The sequence below is a fragment of the Electrona antarctica genome, assembly GCF_951216825.1.
Source record: "Electrona antarctica genome assembly, chromosome: 7".
NCBI lineage: Eukaryota > Metazoa > Chordata > Actinopteri > Myctophiformes > Myctophidae > Electrona > Electrona antarctica.
The window spans coordinates 26,895,374-26,910,232 of record NC_136812.1 but is presented as its reverse complement, the minus strand read 5'-3'; the positions used below and the strand labels follow the sequence as shown (position 1 = coordinate 26,910,232).

At 42.2% G+C, this 14,859-nt stretch overlaps 1 protein-coding gene across 1 annotated transcript in view; it reads right to left on the bottom strand.

Annotated features, from left to right (window-relative positions):
- Positions 1-14,859, bottom strand: part of pde4ba (phosphodiesterase 4B, cAMP-specific a) — a 231,833-nt gene that overhangs the window by 130,577 nt on the left and 86,397 nt on the right. The window lies entirely within an intron of this gene.

The following is a 14,859-nucleotide window of genomic DNA, read 5'->3' as shown; positions in this document are numbered from 1 at the left end:
GGTTTATTTAATATGGTGATAGCCTAAACTAAGCCTACTAAATTATTCAGACTATTTTGTTCTTGGTCCAGTCTTATCAGTTGTCTCAGTCTGTCTGGTCTTTGTACAGAGAAAGTCCACTATTGTGACCATTTGATTCCCAACTCAACTTTTTTGTGAATATTGTATGAATGTTGTAATCACATACAGTAGGTCAATAAGTCAATTAAACATCTACTGATGCATGAACTTGGACTATCCATTACATCCAACTTTGGCCCACCACTGTAAAAGTTGTGGAGCTGCTGTATGAGTGATTCTAGATTGGGCTTTTGAAACCAAACAGGTGCCTCTTATTCTATTATCTAGCCAGAACATTTTCAGCAGTGCTGGAAAAAGTAGTAAAAGTATCAATCTAGAAATACTCTGGAATTAATAATGTACTTGAGTAAAAGTACAAAAGTATTGGGATGAAAATGTACTTGAAGTACCAAAAGTAAAAGTACTCGTTGAGCAGAATGTCCCATTTAAAGTTTTCAAATCTTTTGAAAATAGCAGATCTACTGTACAAGCCCCAATGTGCACTGCGAGCTTGTAAATCGGCTATTTTCAAATGGTTGAAATGTATATAGAGCTGCAGTGGTTTGTAATAATAATAATAATAATACAAATCTACAAAGTAACTAGTAAGTTAGTAACTAAAGTTTTACCTCTGAGATGCAGTGGAGTAGAAGTAAAATATTGGAAATTGGAAATACCCAAGTAAAGAACAAATACCTCAAAATTGTACTTAAGTACAGCCTACTTAAGTAAATTTTCTTAGTTATTTTCCACCACTGTTTTTCAGGAATGTTACAGTACAGTACAGTACAGTACAGTACAGTACAGTACAGTACAGTACGTAGACAATGCCCTCTGTCTCTGCATGTCGAGGTTGTATAGCCTGTAGCCTTACACACATGCACGTCATGCCCACTGGGGAGGGATTACAATGTTCACTTCACACAATGTCAGCTGGGTTCTTTTAACTAATGAATAGTAATGCTCCCTCACTGCATGGTCGACTCATGCACCCGTCTCTCTCTCTCTCTCGCTCTCACACATGCGGGCACGCGCACACACGCACGCACGCACACACGCACGCACGCACGCACGCACGCACGCACGCACGCACGCACGCACGCACGCACGCACACACACTTTATGCCTAAGCATAAATACATACAGATGCACACACTGCTCGCGTGTACGTTGTACCCTCTCATCTAGACAGAGCAGAGTCATTATTGGACAGGACTTGTAATGCACAACCTACCTATGAGTTTGAAGTAGCGATACAAATCAGTGTCATTTGTTATTGTAAGTGCTAAGCATGTGATGGCCTGATCATATCATGGCGTGGGAAGTCCGATAATCTTGGAAGCAATACGGGTAATACTGAAAATTAGTTTTGGTTAGACATAGTTTGTTTTTGTTAGACATGGACAATGTATAGGCGTCCATCCAGCAGGAACCTCACACAGCTAGCTGTGGTCGATTAATTGTCACACAAATACTTGTGGTACGATTTAATTGTGTTTTTGGCATTGAGCGTTGGAACGTTTTTTGTTTTAGACTTTTAGGCTTCGTAACATAAGATCCACAGAGCAGACATGACCTATAACTTCAACCACGTGGTGTGGTGTCTAGCAGGAGCCTCACACAGCTATTGTCGCACACAAAGGTTTGTGCTCCGTGGGGGGTATCGACGGGGCACTAGTCCCTGGAGAGGTATCTACGGTGCACTGGACAGGTTGCACTGGAAAGACTATACGAGAGAAAAAAAACACCATCTCTTCTCCAATTCAAGACACAAATAAGTGGAGCAGAAGAGAGATGGAAGTGTTGATGAATAGAGGAATCAAGATGCAGCTGCAGGGGACGTGTATGGGGAAATTAATTGGCAGTTCAAAAAGACGTAGGCCTGACTCATTCCTGCTAGCTGATTTTCTAGTTAACTTTGTAACCGCACGTCTTTGCTTTCCTCGGCTCAATGTACTGTAGCCTTCGAGGAAAAATGGCACTGATTCGCTTCCCCACTAGTTTATGGACATGGACATCTATGTCTCTTTTTTTAGATGTCTTCGCGAATTTAACACAAAGCTAATGTGGGTAACATACATTAACTTTTAAATTGTTAGCTAAAGTCTGAGGCAGAGAGAGAGAGAGAGAGATTGTGTGTGTGTGTGTGTGTGTGTGTGTGTGTGTGTGTGTGTGTGTGTGTGTGTGTGTGTGTGTGTGTGTGTGTGTGTGTGTGTGTGTGTGTGTGTGTGTGTGTGTGTGTGTGTGTGTTTCGATCGGTAGCAGTGACTACATAAACCGCCACCCAATCCCGTTGGCCAGACTCCAGCCAATATCCCTTCATAGATTTTAATTAAGATAACTATTATGTCAACGTTCTACAGTGCTCAGTCGATGGAGCGGCCGAGCAAACTAACAAGGCAATGGATTAGAGTGAAATGAGGTACAGGCCTCCTATTGTGGGAAGGCATGGATGAGTGGACAGGAAGAACGAGAGAGAGATGGTGCGAGAGCAAAAGAGAGACAGTGAGCGAGAATAGATGAAAGAGAGATGATCTGGCCTATCTTCTAGTTTTACTATTACTGCAAGTACAGCTGCAGGTATCAGAAGTAAGGTAAAGATAATCAACTTGGAACTGTTACAAGAAGTCTTTGTGTCTGTTACACGGAGCAGGGGAACCCAATTGTAGATTCAGACATGGAGAAAGGGATAGGAAAGGGATAGATAGGTGTTTATTAACAAGCAAGAGGCTGGTAGCTGGTAGCCACATGTTTTACAAGTGTGTCCCTGAGCTAACGGCACCCTGCCTCTGGCCTCCTCTGTGTACAACACTCAGCCGGGTGAAGCTGAGAATTGAAGTTCCCCCACTCTACTCTCACTCTAGGACAATGGTTTTCAAATATGTTGATGTCAAGTTGCCTGTAGTTGCTTTTAATCTTCTAATCTAATCTTAATCATAGTTAATGATGTCATGAGTCACCCAAAGTTAGAAAAGAGCAAACATTCAATGAGAGGCTCAGTGGATAAGTTTTACACTACAGTATATGGGATCCATTCCTTATTCATGTGCAGGTGATGCTACGTATATCATTGGCTAATATTTTTTTAACATAATGTTATCATAACAATAATGAACAACATCAAGGCTGTGGATATTTATAAGGTGTGCGTGCGTTTGTGTACAAGCGTGTCGGTCCGCATGCATGCGTGTGTTTGGATACAATGCATGCGTGCGTGTCAGCAATTAGAAGCATCTCTTAAGAAGGGTGAATAATGGATGCATTATACATCGCAGAGGGAAATGAAAGCTTGTACTGGCTTTTGAATTAGTGATGACTGCCCTGAATCCTCCCAAGCCTTCACTTTACGACACGTCAACAACAACAACAAAAGGAACAGGAGAGGAATCAACCAAGGAAAAAAAGAAAAAGGGAGGATACGTGTAATAAGAATGGATGGGAGCGTGGGAGGAGTGTCAGAGGGGATAAAGCCCCGTTCATCGCACGGTGGTGTCGCACAGCAGAAATAGCTGACCTACAAGCTTGCAACGCGTCACGGTTGTGACGCTCTGTGAGCTTGTAGGTCGGCTAGTTTGCATGACCCCGTCGTGTGATGGAGAAAGAATTAGGCCATATAGGCTGGAACTTGTGACGGTCGGGTGGGAGAGAGGAGAGAAGACGCATGTGGGACAACGTCAGCATGACAGTTTGGGAGGTGACCTGGATTATTGTCTGATGGAATGCATGAGCAACACAAATTACAGTATGCAGGCGCGCGCACACGCACACGCACACACACACACACACACACACACACACACACACACACACACACACACACACACACACACACACACACAAGATTATATCCTTTAAAACAACAAGTGATATGCCACATACAGTACTAGTAGCCTGTTAAAGTCAACAGCGCTCTTCTATTCTGCTTTGTGATATGCAATGACATGTACACACGTGCATTAACACATTACAGACACACACATCAAGTGACACTTTACATTTTCTTTACAAACTATAAGTCAATACAAAAACTGTAGGTTACAGATAATATAATACAAATGTGAGATATTACTTGTAAAGGGTTAAGAAATAGTTGGTTTGAAAGTCTTGGTTGAGATTAGTGATTTCACAGGACAACACTTTATAAACTTGAGATCAATGCAGAAATTAACTGCCTCCGGATACTACTGTACCTAACTAAGCAGTCAAATATTAATATAACTTCTAAAAGTAATACTTCATCCTTCTCATGTATAACACAGGACTTCACTACTGTACTTGTCAGTACAGTAGTCAAGATTAGATCAAACATGTTCTCCTCAAGGCATAATCTCTCTTTTGCAGAATTTGCACACTAAACACACTCACACCAAAACAAGGCACACACACTTCCTCAACACTATCAATTTACCTCTTGCCAATGACTTTAAGAGCGTAACTCGAGAAGAAGAACACTTTGCATCAGTACCACTCATGAAAAATGAACAACAGAGAGAGCAGGAGATGGAGAGAGCGGCAGGAAGAGAAGAGACACTGTAAAATCCTCAGTTTTCATTTAACAGGTTGTAATCTGTACTCTCTGAGTTAGATTAACATTGGGGAGATTACAGTGGTTAGACAATAATGGATTAAAAGAAGAAAAATTGCAAAACTAAAATGGAAACTGCCTATTCTGGTACACATAAGGTACATAAATTGGTACACAGTCTCTCTAGAGCCATTCAACGAAACGGGTCTTTCAGATTTTTCTAAGATTGGCTTCGTGCTCCGTTTCAAACAGAATTCTGCAAATCATGAAAACATTGTGTGATTTCCGTGATTTTTTGCACGCACAATACCACTAGGCTGAGGAAGAAATGCCACTTGAATATTTTCAACTCAGCCTCATGGTGGCGCTATAACTGGCCAATTTGTGTTTTTACCTACAGTATAACTGCACCGATCTGTGAAAAATCTTGTATGCACACTCCCTAGAGGCCAAGGAAAAACCTTTGCCTGGAATTTTTCACATCTGCTCTTTATAGCGCCACCAGGAGGCCGACATATGTAAAACACATTTTCTAATATTACTCCTTCAGATTTTATCCAAATTTCACGCAAATCAGTACACATGCTCTCCATAGTCATGTGATCAAGATGGGTTTGTTTGATTTCTCATAATTATCCATCCTGATTGGCTACAATTGGCTTCTAAAGTTGTCAGGAGTAACCCATTTTGTACCCGTTTTGTACAAATCGCCACAACTCCTCAACGCAGCGTCCAATTGTGGTGAAACTGTGCATGCAAATTCCCACTAGGCTGAGGAAGAAATGCCACTTGACAGTTTTCAAATCAGCCTCATGGTGGCGCTACAACAGGCCAAGTCGCGTCACACACACACACACACACACACACACACACACACACACACACACACACACACACACACACACACACACACACACACACACACACACACACACACACACACACACACACACACACACACACACACACACACACACACACGTATGTATATATATATATACTGTATAATATATAGCTGATATATAGCTGATATTATATATATTATATATTATATATATTAAAACAGTTGCACTGTGTTTAGAAAAGCATACATACAGTATGATGTAAATTCTCCATTCATTGTCAATGGCATTTAATTTAGTGTTAGGACAAAATATCTGATATGCTCGTCCACACTCCACATATGACGTAAATTCTCCTTTCATTGTCAATGGCATTTAATGTTTGTGTTGCCACAAAAAGCCGATTTGTTCAGACACATAATGACGTAAATTCTCCTTTCATTGTATATAGGAGGGGCTAGCGCCCGTCAAAAAAATGACGGGCAAGATCTTCAAGCACTTTCACCGCTGGATTAGAGTCATAGTGACATGGCTGTAGTCCTGCCGTATGCCGTGGCGTATGTTTATGGCTGTGGCCCGCCAGCCTTCCCAATTAGTCAATTCTAATATAGGATATGACTAAATATGAGCAGTATTTGATTGTACAGAAATGTACACCACAATGTGTGTCTGTCTGTGTGTGTGCGTGCGTGCGTGCGTGCGTGCGTGCGTGCGTGCGTGCGTGCGTGCGTGCGTGCGTGCGTGCGTGCGTGCGTGCGTGCGTGCGTGCGTGCGTGTGTGCGTGCGTGCGTGCTACGATACAAATATGTGCGCAATTAAAACGCCAAATAATAATTGTAAAGGGTTAAAATAGAAATAATGTATTTCTTTTGGGCTGCAATTAGTGATTTAACAGGACAGCACTGATATTGACTTGAGATCGATGCAGAAACTAGGATACAACTGCCTCGGGACACTATCTAGGAGACATCCTGTGCTGTATGTATGGGGCGTTAACATCCACTGTGCTCTGCCCTGGAGAGTGATCAATGTTTCACGGCCAGGCTAACTCTTGTTCAGGTCAAACCACTCCTTCAGCTGACCTTCAAATGTCAGCAGCAGGCTCATTGGTTTGCAGCTGCGTGCCTCCAGACCAAACAGTCTCAGAGAAAATTATCTTAAAGGTTACCAGAGAGAGAGAGAGAGAGAGAAACAGAGTCCTAATAGCCTTACATACACCAACAATCAGGTCACACAACAATAAACAAAAATACTAGTAGACCTCTGTGGAAAACACGCGCATCATAATGCATAAAAAGACATGCATAAAAAGATTTTCCATGTTGGGAGTCTCAGATAATGAGTCAATAGCAGCTATGCTATTTAGCCAAATTTAGGCCATTTTATGCATTAGAATCTGGAATAATAATGTCCTTCGCCCTGGGGATATTCACTAGCTGGGTGAAATAGCCCTGAATGATTACTGAGCCTTAGAACAAACACAGGAGGAGGATACAAGTGAGCGTAAGAAGACAATACATCTTGAAGATGAACTGTCGGTCAGCTTTTCAAGGCCACATACTGTATGTCCTGAAGACAAAGGAAGTTGTTATTTCAGCCATTGGCCGTGTCAATTAAAACTGTGGTAGTCAATCGTGCCAATTAATCAAAGTAATGTGTTTATCAGGAGAGAGAGAGAGAGAGAGAGGGAGATGTAATGACCAATTTGTCATAGGGTCAGTGTTAGAGGCCTAAGTGTACAGTATCTACAGTAGGCCTACTATATATGGCATGATTTATAGTATGGCAATATTTATAGTATGCATGTGCCTGAATGTGCTTGTGTGCAAGCATCTGTAAATCTGTTTTGTGTGTGTGTGTGTGTGTGTGTGTGCGTGCGTGCGTGCGTGCGTGCGTGCGTGCGTGAGTGCGTGCGTGCGTGCGTGCGTGCGTTTATGTATGTACTTGTTTGTACTGTATACGTTTACTGCATGTGTGCTTCTCTGTAGCTGCGTTTACGTGTGTATGTGTTTCCATAGGCAGAGTCCACTGCGCTTCTGGAATGTTTTCCTCATTAACTATATGGAGTCTCTCACTGCCATTTAGCCACAGCGTTTTCATTAACTACAGTACTAGGTCTCTACAGGAACGTGGATTACGAAGGGGAGTACCCACTCTACCTGCTCTAGTTCTGCATGTGGAGTGCCACGACCATTAGGGAAGTCAACTTAATGCATGATAAAGGGGCTCTCACAGTTGGTGTGTGTGTGTGTGTGTGTGTGTGTGTGTGTGTGTGTGTGTGTGTGTGTGTGTGTGTGTGTGTGTGTGTGTGTGTGTGTATAAATCAATGTGACATTAACTAAACAAGCCCTGCTGGAAAGGAGGCCTTAATGGACATAAATGGGGCCGTGAGGGCATGTTGAGCTACTCATGGGAAGAACCTCTGAAGAGGGATGGAAAGGAGAGAGGGCTTAGCTGCAGGTGGAGAAAAACAGACGGAAAGAGCCAGAGGGGTAGAAACCAGACTTGGATAAAATACATAGTATAAGTAGGACATTATGTTGTTGTTTCTAACCTCGCTAGCAGTAGGGCTCTGAGGACTGCTACTGTATGTCAGTTGGTTGGTTGGGTAGTCGGTCTAACAATTGTGTCCCAAAATACATATACAGGTACATTATTTGTTGTCGAGCAGAAACCTTGTATCTCCATATTTCAACTTTTCTGCCAACCTCAGGCCAATACAGTATGTCACCTTTGCACCCTTTGAACTCTACTGATATTGGTAACCCCATGGGCAACGTTTTTATTTTTTAAGACAATCCGATGTGGATATTATACCTTTAATATTCTGTATTCGTCCTGGCACACAGTTTTGTTGGACACAAGCATTTACCATTGTCACGTGTGGGTTAGAATGCATTAAAAAACATGCCATACAATACGTTTCCCAGATTCAGAGGGGGTTTGCGTGATTTTGGTTGAGACTCCCCAAACTGAAATATGCAGAAAATAGCAATGTATGACTTCACGACGCCGGTAGACCAGATCAAGTAGGCTTGACCATAAAATTGCGGTGCAATTGTGCTGCTGATTTGATAACAAACCTCCCACACACTCACCTCTGTCCTCCCACACTGGCACATGGCAGTACACAACACATAACCATAATACCAAACACGGCACTTCAACCATTCACTGCATGCCTTACCCCAATCCACCCAATCCATCTAATCTACCAACCCTAGCTACCAAACCTAGCTACCAACCCTCAAAATAGGGCCCTTAAGGCCGGATTTATACTTAGTTGCGCATTGTGTTTCGCACCGAAAATAAATGATCTACAATACTCACACAGGTACTGCGTTGTGAGCTTTTAGATCTGCTATTTTCGGTGCGAGACACCGGCATGTTGCATGAGGACTACGGGTGGAAATATATAGCATCCTTGCTAAATCTGGTAATAATAATAAATAATAAAACTTTATTTGTATAGCACCTTTCATGACATGAAATGCAGCTCAAAGTGCTTTACAGAGCAATGGAGAAAAAAAAAGAAAAGCAAGGCATAAACATTAAAAAAAACAAGAGCAGTAATGCAATACAGTGAGGACAGTGAGGAACAAAAAAAATTAAAAGATCAATTAAAAGCAAGAGTGTAGAAGTGGGTCTTGAGCTGCGCTTTAAAAATGTCTACAGAGGCTGCCTGTCGAAGGTACAGTGGGAGTTTGTTCCACGCCGTCGGCCCGTAGAAGCAAAACGCTGCTTCCCCATATTTTTTTGTTGCCATTTTTTTAGGCAAAGCAAGCAGGCCAACAGTGGAAGACCTTAGGGGGCGGTTTGGGACATATTTAGGCAGGCAGTCATGTAGGTAGGAAGGTGCGAGACCATTGAGAGCTTTATAAACAAGTAAAAGAATTTTAAAATCAATCCTAAAAACAACCGGAAGCCAGTGCAGTGAAGCCAAAACTGGAGTAATATGTTCTCTCATCTTAGTTCTAGTTAAAACTCTGGCTGCTGCATTTTGGACAAGTTGTTTTCTTAGGCAGTCCAGAAAAAAGTGCATTGCAGTAATCAAGCCGAGAAAAAACAAAGGCGTGGATTAGCGTTTTTGCATCGTCCAATGACAAATAGGCTCTGATTCATGCAATATTTCTAAGGTGAAAAAAAGCAATCTTGGTAACATGATTAATGTGTGAATTAAAATTCAATTCAGAATCAATAATGACCCCCAAGTTCTTTACTGTACTGTTACTTTCTACAGTCAGGTTGCCAAGTCTGCTTATTATTGATTCTTTCTGCTCACTAGAACCGATTATGAGAACTTCTGTCTTATCCTCATTTAGCTTGAGAAAGTTCTCACTCATCCAGCATTTGATGCTAGACAGACAACGGGTCTAAGGCACAGGGATCATCTGGAGCTACAGAAAGATATAGTTGGGTATCATCAGCATAGAAATGAAAATTGACTCTGTGATTGGTAATAAGTTCTCCCAACGGCAGTATGTACAGGGAGAATAACAGAGGACCAAGAATCGAGCCCTGAGGAATACCAGAACCGATGTCGTGTTTGTCTGAGTCAAACTCAGCTAGATTGACAAAATAACTTCTGTTTGATAGGTAGGAGGAAAACCAGGACAGGGCCGTACCAGACAAGCCTATCCAGTGCTCCAGACGCTGTATTAAAATTGAATGATCAATCGTGTCGAATGCAGCCATTAGATCTAGAAGTAAGAGAACGGATACATTTTTCTTGTCAGCACCCTAAGATCATTAATTACTTTTACAAGTGCTGTTTCTGTGCTGTGACCTTTCCTAAAGCCAGATTGAAATTTGTTATGCACATTATTGTTCTGTAGAAACACATCCAATTGATGAAAGATGCATTTTTCTAAAACCTTGCCCAGAAAGGGCAGATTAGAAATCGATATTTACCCAACACAGAGGGATCAAGATTGTGTTTCTTGAGTAAGGGCCTAACTACAGCCGTCTTCAGTGAGTCTGGAAAGATCACCTGAGATAAGAGTTCTGTCATAGTTAGTGGAACAGAGAGATAAAAGTTCTGATATTTCTGTTAGAAATACTGCTTTGCTGCACTTTGGAGGACGATAAATACTAATCATTGGCATAGAGGATTGACCCTGCATTATTGTGGCCTGGTATTCAAAGGATGAAAAGCTGCCAAGAGTCAGAGCCTTGAATTTTAAAGTGTCTGAAAAGATTAATGCCAGTCCACCTCCTTTCTTAGCCTCGCGGACAGAGTGAATGAAACTGTAGTTTGCAGGACAGGCTGGCGCTAGGAGAACAGCTCCATCCGAGCCAAGCCATGTCTCTGTTAGAAAGATTATATCTAGCTTCTCTTTACAGATTATATCATTTACAGAGGAGGACTTATTTGTTAGAGACCTGATGTTAAACAGGGCAAGGTTTAGCTTGTTATCACATTTTTGGGGGCTGTGACGCCTGTGAGGTACAGTAACCAAACAGCATTCTCTCTTCAAGCCACTCCTTGTCTTGGACACTCTATTTGAAATAACAGTAGAAATGTTGTGAGGCTCAACCTGTACAGTGAACCTGTACCAGTCGATGGCGTCGTGGGGGAACGATGGGTGGACTGGATGCTTACATACCGAAGTCTGACATCAATATCGGTAGAGGGCGCAAATCCACAGGTTCATGTACTTTTTATTTGCATTGTAATCCCCATAGGGGGATTTTAGATTGCCTCATATAAGAACTGTGTTTGAAAAATATACATGTCATCCCAGCCGTTTCACTCATATGGATATGAAGAATCAACTGACTGAGAGAAAACGTGCTGCTACTGAATTTGTTACATTTTCGCTAGAAACAGACTGTATCAGTGACTGACTGTCGCAAACGATACAGAGACACCTCCCTGACAATAACGCAGATACAGCTTGTTTATTTTTGGATCACAATGCTTATATGAAACGATTTTAACATGACCCCAAGTTATAAAAAAACCCAAAATCAAACCGTTAACTTTATTGCTGCCGCTAGGTGGCATCATAAGCACACCTAAGGAATGCCACCTGTCCGCTCCAATTCTACGATCCTTGTTTCCTTTCCGGGTTATTCAGGGAGGTGGGGGCTTTTGTTATGAGCACAGTGTCGCATTAGCTCAGACCCCTTAGCTATCATTACAACCAGTTGCATGTGCTCAGCGATACAAACTCACAAATGATTTACGATCGTCGGATGCGCGACGGCTCACCATGGACAGCGCTCAAACCTTTTGAGATACAGCGCTTTGAAAATCCAGTTATAATGGAGGCTCAATGGAGCTGGATTTAAAAATCCCATAGCTGGTGGGGATGGAGGCTCTCCATACTAACACGTGTGTGCGCGTGTTTGTCTGAGAGGGATGCAATGTGATGTGTACATGCAAACGGAGGGAGACGTGCATCTGGCATGTGTGCGTTTTAGGATCATGTGTCCACATAACCAGACTTTGCATTTTGTGCCAATGCCTCAGAGCCAATGTCCCAGCATGGATAAACACTGGCCACCTGGTAACATATCTCCCCCCCCCCCTCGCGCACGCACACGCGCGCACACGCACGCACGCGCACACACACACACCAGACAGAAATAAACAGCACTCAATCCTCAAGTTTCTGACCTTTGCATTGCATTATAAACACAGACACATAGTTATTGCGTATATTTGATCATTCTGTGCTTCTTGCCTGTCAGACTCATTCAACTCACCAGTCAGACACCAAACTACCAAAGACATTTTACTCTCTTGATAATAATAAATGAATACAATTTACTTGACTTATGTTTAGGTAACGCTCACAGAAAGTAGCCGACCAGATTATTATTCTAATCTACACTAATAACCACAATCTATTCGTAAACTCTTTGGTTCCAGCTCTCTCTCTCTCTCTTATGAATAAACTCAATTAACCTGAATCAGAAAACACTGAGCTGTCCCTTCACAGAGACAAATTCGCTTCACGTGCGCACGTGCATACAGGTATGTGTGCATGTGCACACGTGCTTCGCAGGTACCACTGACAAAGTTAGGCGCCCCTGTGTATATCCAAATAGTTTTAGTTAGGCGCCCCTGTGTATATTAAAGTTAGGCGCCCCTGTGTATATCCAAATAGTTGTAGTTAGGCGCCCCTGTGTATATTAAAGTTAGGCGCCCCTGTGTATATCCAAATAGTTTTAGTTAGGCTCCCCTGTGTATATCCAAAGTTAGGCGCCCCTGTGCATATCCAAATAGTTTTAGTTAGGCGCCCCTGTGTATATTAAAGTTAGGCGCCCCTGTGTATATCCAAATAGTTTTAGTTAGGCGCCCCTGTGTATATTAAAGTTAGGCGCCCCTGTGTATATCCAAATAGTTTTAGTTAGGCGCCCCTGTGTATATTAAAGTTAGGCGCCCCTGTGTATATCCAAATAGTTTTAGTTAGGCGCCCCTGTGTATATCCAAATAGTTTTAGTTAGGCGCCCCTGTGTATATTAAAGTTAGGCGCCCCTGTGTATATCCAAATAGTTTTAGTTAGGCGACCCTGTGTATATCCAAAGTTAGGCGCCCCTGTGTATATCCAAATAGTTTTAGTTAGGCGCCCCTGTGTATATTAAAGTTAGGCGCCCCTGTGTATATCCAAATAGTTTTAGTTAGGCGCCCCTGTGTATATTAAAGTTAGGCGCCCCTGTGTATATCCAAATAGTTTTAGTTAGGCGCCCCTGTGTATATCCAAAGTTAGGCGCCCCTGTGTATATCCAAATAGTTTTAATTAGGCGCCCCTGTGTATATCCAAAGTTAGGCGCCCCTGTGTATATCCAAATAGTTTTAGTTAGGCGCCCCTGTGTATATTAAAGTTAGGCGCCCCTGTGTATATCCAAATAGTTTTAGTTAGGCGCCCCTGTGTATATTAAAGTTAGGCGCCCCTGTGTATATCCAAATAGTTTTAGTTAGGCGCCCCTGTGTATATTAAAGTTAGGCGCCCTTGTGTATATCCAAATAGTTTTAGTTAGGCGCCCCTGTGTATATTAAAGTTAGGCGCCCCTGTGTATATCCAAATAGTTTTAGTTAGGCGCCCCTGTGTATATCCAAAGTTAGGCGCCCCTGTGTATATCCAAATAGTTTTAGTTAGGCGCCCCTGGGTATATTAAAGTTAGGCGCCCCTGTGTATATCCAAATAGTTTTAGTTAGGCGCCCCTGTGTATATTAAAGTTAGGCGCCCCTGTGTATATCCAAATAGTTTTAGTTAGGCGCCCCTGTGTATATCCAAAGTTAGGCGCCCCTGTGTATATCCAAATAGTTTTAATTAGGCGCCCCTGTGTATATCCAAAGTTAGGCGCCCCTGTGTATATCCAAATAGTTTTAGTTAGGCGCCCCTGTGTATATTAAAGTTAGGCGCCCCTGTGTATATCCAAATAGTTTTAGTTAGGCGCCCCTGTGTATATTAAAGTTAGGCGCCCCTGTGTATATCCAAATAGTTTTAGTTAGGCGCCCCTGTGTATATTAAAGTTAGGCGCCCTTGTGTATATCCAAATAGTTTTAGTTAGGCGCCCCTGTGTATATTAAAGTTAGGCGCCCCTGTGTATATCCAAATAGTTTTAGTTAGGCGCCCCTGTGTATATTAAAGTTAGGCGCCCTTGTGTATATCCAAATAGTTTTCCAGGCCCCTTGATAGATTACAAACTTTTTCCAGGAGTGGAAAACGTTTTTTTCTAATTTCAAAATAGTTCCAGGAATTTCATGACCTGTAATAAGATCTGTTTTTGGTGCTCGACGCACCACATAACCAAGAATAAATCAGGCATAATGTGAACATGCACACTCCAATTCTGGTAGTCTGTAATTATTTGATAACAGAAATCACAATGATTTCCTGCATTTGTATTCCTGACATCTGAAAAAAATAAAAATAGAAAAACACAAAAGACTACAGGAAAAAAATGCTATGGTGTTTTTCAGACAGTTGCTGATCAGACTGAGAATAATCGGTACTTTCTGCTTACGACAGTCAGCTAGTGAAAAAGGGGAGAAAATTGGACTGTTATCATGTTCAGCTCAGCTCACAAATGGTGCCTGATAGCCTGAGAGCTCTCGTTATGGGTTTAATGAACGCTTGTGTTCTGTTGAATTGGCAGTAAAAAAAGGAATACACAGCTGGTACAGTATATCTGCACGCATCACCCACCCACATCCACACACATAGACATGCTGCACACGTGAGCTACAGGTTAATATAATCTTATTCCCTCCAAGAAGTACGGAGACAGACTCACAGGGCCAGGTCATCTGCACCGGTCAAGGTCATCAAGCTGCGTCCAATTTGTCCACGGTATTTCACTCTTTTTCTATTAAGTGTATATTTATTCATCCATTGCCAGCGGGGGGAAATGTCGACAGCAAGCAAACCTGCCTTACTCCCATTTGTATGTGGAAGGCGTTGTGACTGCGAGTTGGCC